Source organism: Anomaloglossus baeobatrachus, chromosome 1, assembly GCF_048569485.1.
Source record: "Anomaloglossus baeobatrachus isolate aAnoBae1 chromosome 1, aAnoBae1.hap1, whole genome shotgun sequence".
Lineage (NCBI taxonomy): Eukaryota > Metazoa > Chordata > Amphibia > Anura > Aromobatidae > Anomaloglossus > Anomaloglossus baeobatrachus.
Genome location: NC_134353.1, coordinates 343,430,926 through 343,448,532, shown reverse-complemented (window position 1 = coordinate 343,448,532; position 17,607 = coordinate 343,430,926).

The window sequence follows — 17,607 nt, the reverse complement described above, 5'->3', positions numbered from 1 at the left end:
GATTTCCGAAAATGAGAGGACCTCCAACAATCGTTAGAACTTACTCCATCACCACTAAACACACATAAGCACCCCCAGAAGTGCACACCAAGGATGAGAAAGGGAGGGATTATATGGGTGCTGTCATGGGTTCTGGAAAAACCGGCTACCGGTAAGTAACCGTGGTGTTTTCCCCTCACCCATGACAGCACCATGTGAGAGATTTCCAGAGAAACCTAATTAGGGAGGGACCACCGCCTCAAGCACCTGTCTACCAAATGAAAGAGCAGCCAATGAGGATCGGTCCAACCGATAGTGCCAGAAAAAAGTAGACTGTGAGGACCAGGTAGCAGCCCTTCTTTTCTTCACCGCCGGTCTTCAGAACGGGGTTCCCCCATCAAGGACAGGAAACCAACTGACGAAGGGGAGAGGTACCGACCTTTTATTCAGAATGATTTCCTGTCCTCGCTGGGTGGATCCCTCTCTCACGTGTCACGGGTGAGGGGAAAAGATTCATGACGCCACCTGTGGTGTGCAGCAGGATAGGTGTCGCCGCTGCTATTCAGTTCCCTGGGGGTCGTTGGTGATGCAGCTCAGTTTGTATAGCTCTCCACAAGTAGATCTGGGCCCCAGGGCTGTTGGGAGTAGTAGTCCTCGCAAATGTTGGAGATGTAAAGGCGGGGTGCAGGGCCAGAGGCGTAGGCAAAGGATACAATCTCACTGTTTTACTCACTGTTGAAAGTTCCTGGTTTACATGACCCATAATGCTGGTGTGATGGAGTGTTGCTAAATATGAGTGTGTCTGTTTTTGTGTGTATACCAATTTGTGACCTCCTCTTTATCCAGGAATGGGGCACCACACCTCTGACTGGGGTGCAGTACCTCTGTGGCGACTGGATCCTCAGGGGCGCCACATGTTTAACATGGACTACTATATTCAGGTAAAGGACACCCATCTGAATGAGGCTATATTTTGAGTGCCATCCAGTACCTATTTTTTGTAGAAGTAAACTTGGATGGCTTGGATGTGAAATAACGGCAGTGTTGAGAGAAACCAATCATTAGATTGGGCTATTGTAAGGTATCCCCACTTCTTTGAAGTATATTTTTGAGTAGTATCAAAGGCTTAATCAAAGTGACATTTATTATAATTTATACAATATCATTGTATTTGAGTTTACATTTTTGAAGGAATTTTTTTTAGGTTGGTTTATTTTCAAACAAAAACAACCAGGAACTGATAATATGTGTGAATAGTGGAAAATTACTGAGAGGTTCAAATGTTTCCATCCAGATCTGATACTGTGTGTGATCTTATAATTTGGTATGCCAATATATTACAGCTGTAAGGATTGTCAAAAGTGTGCAGTGCACTTAAAGCGTAGAATTTAGTCATACTTTGCCAATAAGCTGGCAATCTTTGAAATTGCATTGCTTTGTGACATCTCACCCAGGTATGATTTCAAATGCCTTCAGTCGTTACTGTTCAAATAATCAAGTGTAATAACATAAAGCATTTTAACAATCAATACTGTAATAGTGTAACTCATCATATTGGTAAGCTTTATTGATTCCTTTCCTTACATCTTTGCCATAATGAAGGACCTCATCTTTTTTTCCACATTTACAGACATAGCTTTCAGGTAAAAAGAAAATGCTCTGATTCTTCAGGGAGAAGGAGAACATGTAATTTAAAAGTTTAAAAGGACAGCTACTGTTATATTGAAAAAAAAATAAAAAAAATCATTTTAAACATATATCAGTGTACCATGGAGGATCTTATATCCCATACTGATAAGTTCCAGGACTAAAGGGGGCTTTACACGCAACGACATCTCTAACGAGATGTCATTGGGGGTCATGGAATTCGTGACGCACATCCAGCCTCGTTAGCAAAATCGTTGCGTGTGAAACGTACGATTGACCGCTATCGATCAAAAATACTCACCCTATCGTTGATCGTTGACACATCGTTCTAATCCCAAATATCGTTCCTGGTGCTGGATGCAGGTTGTTCGTCGTTCCTGAGACAGCACAAATCGTTACGTGTGACACCCCAGGAATGACGAACAACACCTTTCCTGCGTCCTCCGGCAACGAGGTGGGCGTCACTTTCTTTCGTCTGCTCTCTGCCCCTCAGCTTCTATTGGACAGCTGCCGTGTGACGTCGCTGTGACGTCGCATGAACGGCCCCCTTAGAAAGGTGGCGGTTCGCCGGCCACAGCGACGTCGCTAGGCAGGTAAGTCCGTGTGACGGGTCCTAGCGATATTGTGCGCCATGAGCCGCAATTTGTCCGTGACGCACAAATGACAGGGGTGGGTTCACTCGCTAGCGATATCGTTAGCGATATCGTAGCATGTAAAGACCCCTTAAGGCCGAAGTATAAAGTATAAACAAACTGCTCCGTTCAATAGGAAACATCGGAAAATGGAATTAACTATTCTCATTAAACATAGCCATAAGAGTCTTTTTGAAATTCAGATTCACCAGCCTCGTTGAATTTTCATAAAAAAAATTAGCAGCTTAATGATTCACCACATATCGCAAATCATTCAATGGCCCAGAAACATATGTATAACAATTAGCGATGAGCGAGTACCAAAAAGCTTGGGTGCTCGAGGCTCGGGCCGAGCATCCCAAGATACTCGTGTACTCGGCCCGAGCACCGAGCCCAATGTTATCCTATGGGAGACCCGAGTATTTTTCTGAAATGACCCCCGGCAGCATGTAGAAACCCTAAAAATGTCACAAAAGTCTCAGAAGAGTGCTCAAATGACATGGCAACAGCATGGGGAAGACCCCTTGAAGCATTTATCACTCAAAAGTCACAGCTGTGAACAATTTTGTCCGAGTTTTACGCCATTTTTACGGACTCACCAGAAAACCTTCCAAAATGACACCAAAATGAATTTTCATGGCAGAAATGTTAAGGGCACATACCCAATAGTGAGATAGAGCTGGTGTATGTTACTTTTTGAGATTATTACATGAAAGATTTTACGTAAAAACATTGTATGGCACTCCGATGTCCAAAACGCACGTTTTGTGCTTTTTACTAGAGATGTCAGTCATTTTTTTTTTCATTCTATCTCCTGTCGGTCGATCTCGCTCTGTCTGTCTATGTCTTGTCTGTCCCCCTCTCACAGTCTGTCGGTCAGTCTCCCCCCTCTCTCATACTTACCGTTCCCCGATCACTGCCGCGGCGCTGCACAGCTGTTCACTAAACTCCGGCGGCTTTTCCTCTTTTGAAAAAGCCGGCCGCTCATTAATCAATCTCGTATTCCCTGCTTTACTGCTTTTCGGCGCCTATGATTGGTTGCAGTGAGACACGCCCCCACGCTGAGTGACAGGTGTCTCACTGCACCCAAACACAGCAGCCGGTGGGTGTGTGTATACTGTGCAGTGAAATAAATAATTTAAAAAAACGGCGTGCGGTCCCCCCAATTTTAATACCAGCCAGATAAAGCCATACGGCTGAAGGACGCTGGAGGTCCGTGGATTACGCCGGACATGGAGGGCTTTGTCGGGGTTAATAAATTGGTGATGAGGGACTTTGTTATTGTTTTTTATTTCTAATAAAGGATTTTTCGTGTGTGTGTGTTTTTTAACTGTAATTTACAGATTAATCATGGAAGGAATCTCGGGGAGACGCCTGACATGATTAATCTAGGATTTAGTGGCAGCTATGGGCTGCCATTAACTCCTTATTACCCCGATTTGCCAACGCACTAGGGTAAATCGGGAAGAGCCGGGTACAGTCCCAGAACTGTCGCATCTAATGTATGCGGCAATTCTGGGCGGCTGCTGACTGATATTGTTAGGCTGGGGGGCTCCCCATAACGTGGGGCTCCCCATCCTGAGAATACCAGCCTTCAGCTGTATGGCTTTATCTTGCTGGTATTAAAATTGGGTGGACCGCACGCAGGTTTTTTTTAATTATTTATTTATTTTACTGCACAGTATAGACACGCCCACCGGCTGCTGTGATTGGGTGCAGTGAGACACCTGTCACTCAGCGTGGAGGCGTGTCTCACTGCAACCAATCATAGGTGCCTGTGGGCGGGGAAAGCAGGGAATATGAGATGGCTGTGTGCAGAGCACAGCGCACCCGCCGGTATAAAGGCTCGGTCACGCTGTGCGGGCCGGCCAATCACTGCAATTCCACAACTAACAGGGCTGTGGCATTGCAGTGGTCTCCCAGCCAATCCCTGCATGAGGGCTGGCTCTCAAAAGAGAGCCAACATGCAGGGATGAAGACCACGAGTACAGCACGAGTATCGCGAAATTACTCGGTACCCACCGAGTAGCCCGAGTACAGTGATACTCGTGCGAGTACCGAGTAGTGACAAGCATACTCGCTCATCACTAATAACAATATGAGGTCTCCTAGGATTGTAATGAACCCCATTTAAGCTCATTGGCGCCCGAATGTAGTCGACTACGTTTGGGTTTCCGCCTGCCCAAAACGTATATGTGCAAAAATGGTGCAAGACAGAGCACACGCTAACGTAGTCTGCTCCATTATAGTCAATATCCCTGTTGGCGCATGAGTCCGAAATATGTTTTGCGGGGTGGGGGAGGGGAGGTTCGGATGGATGCCCCAACGGGACCACTGAACATAAGTAAAAGCTCAATGTGAAAGGGGCCTAAGTCATATAAAAATGACCTCAGTATAAGATATGTGACTAAAGGTAAATAGTTATTATCTGAAAAATTATACCTTCATGTGGCAGATTACTACTATGCCAGTGTTTATACACATATGGTGTACACAGAAAAAGCCATGGCTTTTGGAGAAGCACTGGGCCAATCCTCTTTGGATAGTAGCATTTGCTTGTTAGATAGATTACAGTATAGGGAGCGCCTTTGTGTGCCCACATTTCTTGTAGATGCTCACTCCGGTTTAGTGGATTCCTGTGTACGGAGCCCCAACAACTTCCCCTCCTCTTGTCTTTCTTTCTCTTTAGTGGGAATGCCTCCCCCCCCTCTTCTTTCTCCGCATTCCCCCCTCTGATAACCTCAATGCTGGCAAACTTTCCTTTTCCTTCTTCTCCTCTCTTTTCACAATGTATAAGCAAGCACTCAAATTTGTATGTTGGAGGATTTATAATGATCCCTTGTTTGGAGTTATGTTGCTGATCTTTGAAAATCAATAAAACATTTTAAACTAAAAAAAGGAGCTACATCTAATTAAAAAGTAAAATGAAAAAGCCTTCCAAAAATTTTCCCTTTTTTGGGAGCAGCAATAGAAATGCTGTTTGGAAAATGAAGAAGTAATGGCTTTTTAGCAAAACGTGCAGAAATTATTCTTTTTTTGTCAGCAACTACAGGTTTGCTGTTTGAGAATTGCAGAAGCACAGGCTTCTATGCTAGTTTCACACAAGTGTATTTTGTGGTTCATAAAATGACCACAGTGCCCGATCTGATGTGAGGTCTCCAATTTGGCTATGAACCTGTAAGTTGGGTGGGGAGACCTGTGACGAGTTTGAGCATTGTGGTCCATATACTGACTGTGAAATATGCTCATGTGAACAAGGCCTTAAAAACCTATGAAAAAAATTATCATTTTTTGGGATTCAGGTGTATTTACCATCTAGTGGAGGCTTCCCAGAAGTAATGTAGTATAGTTGTCTGGCAGTGGAAGTGGCAGCAGTTGCACAGTATAGAATGAATAAGGAGATGTATGACTGTGTAGAGATAGCCGTAAGCGCACAGAATAGAATAAGATGTTACAGGCACAATGTCCAGCTGTGCAGAACCAGCACCTGCAGCAGCAATATAATATAGCTATAAATCACAAAGTAAAAATAGGAGATAGAGTGCCTTGCAAAAGTGTTCATACCCTGGGAAGTTTTCCTCATTTTTTTTCATGTTACACCTACAAACATGTGCATTTTATTGGGATTTCATGTGATATGCCAACACAATGTAGCAAGTATTTCTGAAGTGTAAAGGAAAAGATACATGATTTTCTAGATAATTTAAAAATATAAGTTTGAAATGTGTGACATGCAATTGTTTTCACCCCCTATAGTTTGATACCCCTTACAAAGATCCTGAAAGACCAATAGCCTCCAGAAATCAACTAACTAGTAAATTGAGTCCACCTGTGTATAATATGTATAACTAAATCTGTTCTTTCATTGCTGTACAGGGTTGTTTGAGAGCATTGGGGATCAAACATCATCATGAAAACAAGGAACATACAGTCATATGAAAAAGTTTGGGCACCCCTATTAATGTTAACCTTTTTTCTTTATAACAATTTGAGTTTTTGCAACAGCTATTTCAGTTTCATATATCCAATAACTGATGGACTGAGTGATATCTCTGGATTGAAATGAGTTTTATTCTACTAACAGAAAATGTGCAATCCGCATTTAAACAAACTTTGATTGGTGCAAAAGTATGGGCACCCTTATCAATTTCTTGATTTGAACACTCCTAACTAATTTTTAAAGCACTAAATTGGTTTTGTAACCTCATTGAGCTTTGAACTTCATAGGCAGGTGTATCCAATCATGAGAAAAGGTATTTAACACTAGAACTACTGGACTCGTGACACCTATATAGAAATACATGGTGCAAAGTAGTCGAAATGACTACCTCAGTAATTCTAGTGTTAAGGTGGCCACTTGCAAGTTGTTCTCCTATTTGAATCTCCTATGAAGAGTGGCATCATGGGCTCTTCAAAACAACTCTCAAATGGTCTGAAAACAAAGATTAGTCAACATAGTTGTTAAGGGGAAGGATACAAAAAGTTGTCTCAGAGATTTAAACTGTCAGTTTCCACTGTGAGGAATATAGTAAGGAAATGGAAGAACACAGATACAGTTCTTGTGAAGCCCAGAAGTGGCAGGCCAAAAAAAGTATCAGAAAGGCAGAGAAGAAGAATGGTGAGAACAGTCAAGGACAATCCACAGACCACCTCCAAAGACCTGCAGCATCATCTTGCTGCAGATGGTGTCACTGTGCATCGGTCAACAATACAGCGCACTTTGAACAAGGAGAAGCTGTATGGGAGAGTGATGCAAAAGAAGCCGTTTCTGCAAGCACGTCACAAACAGAGTCGCCTGAGGTATGCAAAAGCACATTTGGACAAGCCAGTTACATTTTGGAAGAAGGTCCTGTGGACTGATGAAACAAAGATTGAGTTGTTTGGTCATACAAAAAGGTGTTATGCATGGAGGCAAAACAACACGGCATTCCAAGAAAAGCACTTGCTACCCACAGTAAAATTTGGTGGAGGTTCCATCATGCTTTGGGGCTGTGTGGCCAATGCCGGCACCGGGAATCTTGTTAAAGTTGAGGGTCGCATGGCTTCAACTCAGTATCAGCAGATTCTTGACAATAATGTGCAAGAATCAGTGACTAAGTTGAAGTTACGCAGGGGATGGATATTTCAGCAAGACAATGATCCAAAACACCGCTCCAAATCTACTCAGGCATTCATGCAGAGGAACAATTACAATGTTCTGGAATGGCCATCCCAGTCCCCAGACCTGAATATCATTGAACATCTGTGGGATGATTTGAAGCGTGCTCGGCGACCATCAAACTTAACTGAACTGGAATTGTTTTGTAAACAGGAATGATCAAATATACCTTCATCCAGGATCCAGGAACTCATTAAAAGCTACAGGAAGTGACTAGAGGCTGTTATTTTTGCAAAAGAAGGATCTACAAAATATTAATGTCACTTTTATGTTGAGGTGCTTATACTTTTGCACCGGTCAAATTTTGTTTAAATGCGGATTGCACTTTTCTGTTAGTACAATAAACCTCATTTCAATCCAGAAATATGACTCAGTCCATCAGTTATTAGATATATGAAACTGAAACAGCTGTTGCAAATACCCAAATTGTTATAAAGAAAAAAAGGTTAACATTAATAGGGGTGCCCAAACTTTTTCATATGACTGTACCAGACATGTCAGGAATAAAGTTATTAAGCAGGGATGGATTATAAAAAAATAAGCCCAATCTCTGTACATCTCACAGAGAATAGTTCAATCCATTATCCAAAGAATGGAAGGAATATGGCAAAACTGCAATCTTACCAAACAAGGAAAGTATTAATTAGAGAAACAGACAAGAGAACCATGGTTGCTCTGGATGAGCTGCAGAAATCCACAGCTCAGGTGGAAGAATCTGTCCAGAGACAACTATTAGTCCTATACTGTACAAATCTAACTTTTATAGAAGAGAGGCTAATAGAAAGCAAGCTGTAAGAAGTCCCCTTTGCAGTTTGGATAAAAAGCCATGCAGGGGGCACAGCTAGCATATGGAATAAGATGCTCTGGTCAGATGAAACCAAAGTAGAACATTTTATGCTAAACCCAAAATGCTAGGTGTGGTGGAAAACTAGCAATGCTGCACATCACACTGGAAACACAATTCCCACCATCATACACAGTGTTGGCAGGATCAAGCTGTGGCCAAATCAATAGTTTAGTAAAATCTGGAAATAAAGAGCACACCAGTGATCTTCGGAACTCAAAAAGTCCTGGACGTCCATGGAAGATAACAGTGGTGGATAATCGCAGAATCCTTTCTATGGTGAAGTAGAACCCATTCATAGCATCCACCCAAGCAAAGAACACTCTTCAGGAAGTCTATATAAGTCTACCATAAAAAGAAGACTTTATGAGAGCAAATACAGAAGGTTCACCACAAGGTGCAAACCATGTATCAGCCTTAAAAATGGATACCTAAGGTACAATATCTTGCACAGAAGGTAAGAGATATAGTTATATCAGGAGAACTATACTACATTTTTAATTGGAGGTATTTGCTAATGTGATTACACCTGCTACATATAGGGGTAGGATCTTGGAGATGGGAATAAGCTTCAAGGCTAAAAGACCCACAGTCAAGCAACAACGAAGTCAGCTCCAGTAAAGACATCACAAAGTATCATAAAGAGGAAACCCAGCGTTTGGTCATGTCCATGACTCCCAGACTTCAGGCAGTCATTAACTGCAAAGGATTCTATAGAAAGCATTAAAAATGATTATTTTATTTATGAAAAAAAGTTGATTTATCCAATTACTTTTTGAGCCCCAAAAATTAGAAGTTTTTGTAAAAAAATGGTTGCTATACTAAATGTTTCACAGGATATTTTTGTTTAACTCCTTGTGGTAGAGCCACTCTCTCAGCAGTAGGGGATGGATGCAGGAACACCTCACGTGTCAATTTTCACCTGGTTTATTAGCATCAGTCACAATCCATTGATAAAAAGACAGCACTACTTCCTCCAGCACTGGAAAATACAGAGCCAAACAGAAGACCATGAGTGTGTCCAGAGGCCTGGCTTTTACCTCTGGGACCACACCCCGAGGTGGAGATATGGTGAACAGCCATCCCACCCATCTTTTTAGCTGTCCACAACAAACCCGGCCCCGGTAATACAAATTAACCCTCTCAGCACCTAATGTGCTGTAGTACTACATCCGGGTTCACATCACTGATTGTAGCAGTCGCAGCGACACATATCTCCCCTCGTGCACATGACCAGTGATCACATCACATATTCCCCCCCTCTGCCCAAAGCCGGGGGCATGGGCACCATCAAACACTAAACAGGGGAGCTGTGACAGGGCATCTTCATTCCCATGTAACATCCCAGGCCTGTGCTCTACATGGAAGGCAAAGTCTTGAAGGGCTAGAAATCACCTGGTCACCCTAGCATTCTTTCCCTGTCTACTTCTCAACCATGTTAGTGGCACATGATCAGACATTAGCCTGAATTTATGGCCTAGCAGGTAGTATTTTAGAGAGTCCACTGCCCACCTAATGGCCAGGCATTCCTTTTCCACAATGGCATAGTTTTCTCACAAGAGAAGAGTTTCCTACTCAGGTAACGCACTGGATGTTCCTCGCCATTTATTTCCTGCGACAGCACAGCTCCCAACCCGACCTCCGAAGCATCAGTCTGAAGCATAAACTCCTTTGTAAAGTCAGGTGCCACCAGGACTGGCTGCGGACACAGAGCAGACTTCAAGTCCTGGAACGCCACCTTTGCCTCAGAGGTCCACTTGGCCACCGATGGCTTTACAGCCCTTAGGAGATCAGTCAGCGGAGCGGCCCTCACAGCAAACTTCGGTACAAACCGGCAATAGTATCCGACGATTCCCAGAAATGCCCTAACCTGCTTTTTAAAGAGTGGTCATGGCCAATTCTGGATTGCTTCCACTTTATTCACTTGTGGCTTCATAAGGCCCCTACCGACAACATAGCCCAGGTACCTGGCCTCCTCCTTCCCTATGGCACACTTGTTTGGGTTTATGGTAAACCCCACCTTCCTCAATGCATCCAGCACCGCCTGGCCCTCTGTAGATGACTCCCCCAATCCGGGGTGAAGATCACAATATCATCCAGAAAATCTGCGGCGTACTTCTGATGAGAAGCTAGGATCCGGTCCATGGCCCTCTGAAAGGTGCCTGGGGCTCCCTGCAACCCAAACGGCATCCTGGTGTACTGGAAACATCCGTCAGGGGTAGATCAAGCTGTCTTCTCCTTGGTCTCTTGAGACAGGGGTATTTTCCAGTACCCTTTTGTCAGGTCAAGGGTGGTAATATACCAGGCTTACCCAAGCCTTTCAATGAGCTCATCGACTCGAGGCATCGGATAAGCGCCAAATTTTGAGACTTCATTTAACTTCCGGTAGTCATTGCAAAATTGCCATTCTCCATCCGGCTTTTTCACAAGGACGATAGGACTCGACCAGCCACTTCTTGATTCCTCAATCACGCTGAGGCTCAGCATCCTCTTCACCTCTTTTGAGATCACTTTTTGGCGGGCTTCGGGGATCCGGTACGGCTTCAGCTGTACTCTCACGTGTGGTTCCATCAGAACTTTATGTTCCACAACCTGTGTACACCCCGGAAATTCTGAAAAGAGATCTCGATTTTGATAAAGCAACTCCCGACACTGCTGCTTTTGGGCCCTTGACAGGGTCTCTGCCACTGTGACGTCCTTGATATCAGCGTCCACCTTGGCAGCTAGACACAGAGCTTCCACCACTTCCTTATCTCGCCATGGCTTAATAAGATTAATATGGTACACCTGGTAGGGCTTCCTTCTACCCGGTTGGTGGATCTTATAATTCACCTCTCCTAGTTTCTCGACCACTTCATAGGGTCCTTGCCACTAGGTGAGAAATTTACTTTCCACAGTAGGGATCAACACCAACACACGGTCGCCAGGGCTGAACTGCCTCATCCTGGCAGAGCGATTATATACTCTCGCCTGTGCCTCTTGAGCCCGGAGAAGACTCTTTCACGATGGGTATCACCACAGACATCCTCTCTTGCATCTGGGCCACATGCTCAATGACACTCCTATGGGGGGTAACCTCTGCTTCCCAGGTTTCTTTGGCTATGTCAAGCAACCCTCGGGGATGTCGACCATATAAAAGTTCAAAGGGAGAGAACCTGGTAGAGGCTTGTGGAACTTCCCTGATAGAAAAGAGCAAGTATGGAAGCAGGCAATCCCAATCTCGGCCATCCTTCTCCGCGACCTTCTTAAGCATGGACTTTAAGGTCTTATTGAATCTCTCCACAGGGCCGTCTGTCTGCGGGTGATAGACTGAAGTCTTCAGTTGTGTAATCCGCAGCACCTTACACAGTTCCCTCATGACTTTCGACATAAAGGGTGTCCCTTGGTCTGTCAGGATCTCCTTTGGCAGTCCGGTCCGAGAGAAGATATGGACCAACTCCTTGGCTATATTCTTAGAGGAACTTTTTCTCAATTGTACCGCCTCAGGATATCGAGTCGCATAGTCCAGAACCACTAAGATATACTGGTGCCCTCTAGCGGATTTTACCAGGGGGCCCACAAGATCCATGGCAATACGATCAAACGGGACCTCTATTATAGGAAATGGCACAAGGGGACGTCGAAAGTGTGAAACTGGTGCAGTTAGCTGGCAGGGGGGACAGGATCTACAATAATTGAGAATCTCTTGATGACACCCCGGCCAGTAGAACCTCTGAAGAATCCGCTCCTGTGTTTTATCTACCCCCAGGTGACCACCCAGGACATGAGAATGGGCCATGTCTAACACCCGGCATCTCTAAGGCCCTGGTACCAATAGTTGCTCAATTATCTCACCTCTCAACTGGGTAACCTGATATAATAATTCCCCATTTACTGCAAAGTGGGGGAATCTGGTGTCAGCCCCCGGCTCTTGAGCAACCCCATTTTTGACAGTCACATATTCAAAAGCCCCCTTTAGTTTCAGGTCCCTTATTTGCACAGTCCCAATGTTCCCTTCGGAAATGGCCAACTCCGGCATGTCAACCTCATGGGACTCGGCCTCGTCCTCATCCATCAACACACATAGGGGGAATTCATCCGCCTCCGACTGAAATTAAGTCTTATCATTGAGGACTAACTGTCCTTTATCTGAGACACAGGGTTCCACCCCTTTACTCCACAACTCCCAGAACAAAGCAAAGTCTCGCCCTATTATTACTGAGTGCAACAGATCTTTTACCACTCCAACCTCATAAGACACCGACCCACAAGTTGTTTTTATAGTCACAGCGGCCACAGGGTAGTCCTTGGTATCCCCATGAATACAGCAGATGCCCACCTTTTTCCCAGGAATCAGCTGGTGTGGAAGTGTGTCCCTCACGAGGGTCACCAAACTTCTGGAGTCTAACAGTCCCACTATTCTGGTACTATTTATTTCTACAAGACATGCCTGTGGTCCCTCACTGGGTTGACTGGCTACACTGCAGGCTTGGTACACATAATAGAAAGAGCGCCGACCCATGCTGCAGTCCATCGGCTCAGTGGTCAAGGGACAACAGGCAGCAATGTGACCCAGTCCCTGGCACCTCCAACAGATAATATTACTGACTGGGGTTTTTTGCATGCCTCCACTTGCCACTTGGGACCTTGGATTCCCCCTGTGGCTCTTATACCCTTCTTTTGGGTGTCGCTCCCTGAAGAAACCCCCCAATAGGGAAATGGTAAGTCCCGTGGCTTCCCCCGGGAACTCTCTACTACCTGGTACCTCTCCACCAGTCCAACCAGGTCTTCAGCATTCAAGGGGTTTCCCTGGGCAACCCAAGTCTGCACTGGCTTCGGAAGGGAGTTAATAAACCTGTCCATTATGACCCGCACCACCATCTGCGCTGGGGTGGAAGACTCTGGCTGCAACCATTTTTGTACCAGATGCAATAAATCAAACATTTGCGAGCGAGGGGGTTTGTCGCCATGATATGCCCACTGGTTGACCCGTTGTGCCCTAACAGTCATAGTCACACCCAGGCGTGCCACAATTTCAGCCTTTAGTTTGTCCTCCTCCTTACCGTCCTGTAAAGCAAGATCATAATAGGCCTTTTGTGGCTCTCCACTTAAATATGGCACCAATACCTCCGCCCACTGCACCGGCAGGAGTTTTTCTCATTCAGCAACTCTCTCAAACACAGTCAAGAAGGCCTCAACATCATCCCCCGGAGTCATCTTTTGCATAGCTTGCCTTACCACCTTCCGGACGTTAGCGTCATCACCTGGACTGGTCGCTCTGCCACGGATTACCTCTGCTAGGACGTCTATCTGCTTCTGCTGTTGCTCCCATTGCTGCTGCTGCTGCTGTATAAACAACCTGTTCATCTCCTGCTGGGCCTGCTGCAACAAGTTGGGCCTGCACCAGGTGTTTAATCAGGTCCTCCATGGTGTCTGATCGTGTTCCCTTGCTCATGTCTGCCTTCATCCAGGACATCCAGCTCCTCTATAGCAGGTATAAACGGTCCCGGGATGCCTGCCCGCAGTCTGCACCACTTGTAGTAGAGCCACTCTCTCAGCAGTAGCTGATGGATGCAGGAACACCTCACATGTCGATTTTCACCTGGTTTACTAGCATCAGGCACAATCCATTCACAAAAAGACAGCACTACTTCCTCCAGTATAGGAAAATACAGAGCTAAACAGAAGACCATGAGTGTGTCCAGAGGCCTGGCTTTTACCTCTGGGACCACACCCCGAGGTGGAGATATAGTGAACAGCCATCTCACCCATCTCTTTAGCTGTCCACAACAAACCCGGCCCAGGTAATACAAATTAATAGTGATGAGCGAGTATGCTTGTTACTACTCGGTACTCGCACGAGTATCACTGTACTCGGGTTACTCGGCGGGGACCGAGTAATCTCGCGATACGCGTGCTGTACTCGTGGTCTTCATCCCTGCATGTTGGCGCTCTTTTGAGAGCCAGCCCTCATGCAGGGATTGGCTGGCAGACCACTGCAATGCCACAGCCCTGTTAGTTGTGGAATTGCAGTGATTGGCCGGCCTGCACAGCGTGACCGAGCCTTTATACCGGCGGGCGCGCTGTGCTCTGCACACAGCCATCCAGACAGTCAGTGCAGGGAGAGTGTTGCTGCTTCAGGGAAAGGTTTGCGGCCCTTTATAGTTATTTCCGTAGCAGGGCTGCAAACAGTGTGACCAGAAGTCCTTCTCAGTACTATTATAGTTGTATACAGGCAGGCAGGGTATAGCCAGGTCGGAGTACAGTAGCAGAGTCCTTCTCAGGACTATTGTTGCTGTATACAGGCGGGGTATAGCCAGGTCGGAATACAGGCTAGTGACCAGAAGAGTCCTTGTCAGGACTATTGTAACAGTATACAGGCAGGCAGGCAGGCAGGCAGGGTATATAGCCATTCCTAGTGGTGACCGTATACCAGCCTTCATCATATCTGGGGCTGGTGTACACAGTCTAAAACAGTCCAGATAGTGTCAGACTTCTCAGTAATTGTCGCTCCTAAAAACCTGTTAGGTTCTTAGTGCGTCCGTGCTTGCATTTAAAAACCGCACGTGTGTGCCTGTCGGTGGCAGCGTACAGGTGCACGTTTTGCACAAACTATTATATAACACACAAGTCTAGTGTATAATACACGTCAGTCAGCAGTGTCTGATAGTGTCAGACTTCTCAGTAATTGTCGCTCCTAAAAACCTGTTAGGTTCTTAGTGCGTCCGTGCTTGCATTTAAAAAACGCACGTGTGTGCCTGTCGGTGGCAGCGTACAGGTGCATGTTTTGCACAAACTATTATATAACGCACAAGTCTAGTGTATAATACACGTCAGTCAGCAGTGTCTGATAGTGTCCGACTTCTCAGTAATTGTCGCTCCTAAAAACCTGTTAGGTTCTTAGTGCGTCCGTGCTTGCATTTAAAAACCGCACGTGTGTGCCTGTCGGTGGCAGCGTACAGGTGCACTTGTGTGCGTTTTGCACAAACTTGGATATAACGCACAAGTCTAGTAAATACACGTCAGCACAGCATTACAAAATGCGCAAGGGCGTTGGCAAGGAACAAGGAAGTGGACGTGATGGTGGTGCAGGCAGAGGCCGAGGTCGTGGGCAAGCTCTAATTTCGCCACAACAAAGGGCCACATCTAGTCGGTCGCACGTCCTGTCCCAAATTCTTGGGGACCGCAGCAGTACACCGCTCTTGAACCAAGACCGGTGTCAACAGGTTGTTAGTTGGATAGCGGATAATGCTTCCAGTCAGATTGGCACCACCACAAACACTCTGTCTTCCACACGGTCAAGTGTCAGTAGCCGTGATACTGCACCGCACATTTCAGAACCTGATCCTCCTTCCTACTAAAAGGCTGAGTACACGTCCACGGACATTACTGATCCCACACTTGGACACTCGGAAGAGCTGTTCACGTTTCCATTCGCACATTCTGGCCTCTCGCCAGCTCATGTTGAAGTGGGTCATGAGGAGATCGTATGTACAGATGCCCAAATATTTGAGCAGCCACGTTCTCATGAAGTTGGCAACGTGTCTCAACAAGGGGTGGATAATGATGAGACACAATTGTCAGGAAGTCAGGAGGAGGAGCAGGGTGCGAAAGAGGAAGACGACGTGGTGGATGATCCAGTTACTGACCCAACCTGGCAGGAGAATATGCAGAGCGAGGACAGCAGTGCACAGGGGGAGGGAGGCGTAGCATCCCAACAGGCAGTAAGAAGCAGGGTGGTGGCTCCAGGCAGAAGTCAGGCAACCGTTCCCCGGAACAACAACATGACACAAGGTGCCTGTACAAATGTTAGGTCTTCCCGAGTCTGGCAGTTTTTTAAGTAGGCTCCAGATGATTCTAAAAAGGCCATTTGCAACACCTGCCGTGCCAGCATCAGCAGAGGTACCAAAACTAGCAGCCTGACCACCACCAGCATGATCAGGCACATGTCAGCCAAGCACCCGACTTTGTGGGAAGTACAACAGAGTCGAGGAGCAGTGCTTGCTGATGTCACTGCTACGTCTTCGCTTGTTGTGCATGCGAGCCAATCCCCTGTCCATGCTGCCTGCGAACAAGCCTCCTCCAGTCCTGCACCTGCAGTTGCCTACGCAGAAATAACACCATCATCAAGCACGTCCTTGTCCCAGCGCAGTGTTCAGTTATCCATTCAGCAAACCTTTGAACGCAGGCGCAAATACACTGCCAACGCCCCACATGCCACAGTTCTAAATGCTAACATTTCGCGACTGCTTGCACTGGAAATATTGCCTTTTAGGCTGGTGGAGACAGAAGCATTCCGCGACCTGATGGCTGCAGTTGTCCCACGTTACTCGGTCCCCAGCCGCCACTATTTCTCCCGGTGTGCCGTCCCCGCATTGCATAACCACGTGTCACAAAACATCACACGTGCCCTGAATAACGCTGTTTCACCCAAAGTCCACCTAACCACAGACACGTGGACAAGTGCTTGTGGGCAAGGCCGCTACATCTCGTTGACGGCACACTGGGTTAATATTGTGGAAGCTGGGACCCAGTCTGAGCGAGGGACGGAACACGTCCTTCCCACACCAAGGTTTGCAGGCCCTACCTCAGTCAGGGTTTCACCCACACTCTACAGCTCCGGAATGTCATGCTCTTCAGCCTCCTCCTCCCCCTGTGCATCCTCATCCACTTTACCCTCCACACCAGTCCCAAGCTGGAAGCACTGCAGCACTGCCTCGGCGAAGCGGCAACAGGCTGTGCTGAAGCTAATCTGCATAGGTGACAAACCCCACAATGCAGAAGAGGTGTGGACAGCTCTGAAACAGCAGGCAGATCACTGGCTCACACCTCTGAACCTAAAGCCAGGAAAGGTCGTGTGTGACAATGGCCGGAACCTGGTGGCGGCTTTGAGGCGAGGCCAGCTGACACATGTTCCATGCGTGGCCCATGTGCTCAACCTCGTGGTTCAGCGGTTTCTAAAGTCATACCCAGAGCTGTCTGATCTGCTGGTAAAAGTTCGCCGCCTGTCTGCACATTTTCGAAAGACACCTACTGCTTCAGCCAGCCTTGCCGGCTTTCAGCTCCGTTTGCATCTTCCGGCTCACAGACTGGTGTGTGATGTCCCCACGCGTTGGAATTCAACTCTGCAAATGTTGGTCAGGATATGTGAGCAGAAGAGGGCAGTTGTTGAGTACCTGCATCACCTAAGCCGTCGGGAAATGGGTCAAACTCCACACATAACACCTGAGGAGTGGAGATGGATGTCCGACCTATGTACCATCCTCCAAAACTTTGAGGACTCCACCAAGATGGTGAGTGGTGATGACGCCATTATTAGCGTCACCATACCGCTTCTCTGCCTTCTAAAACGGTCTCTGCTCAAAAAC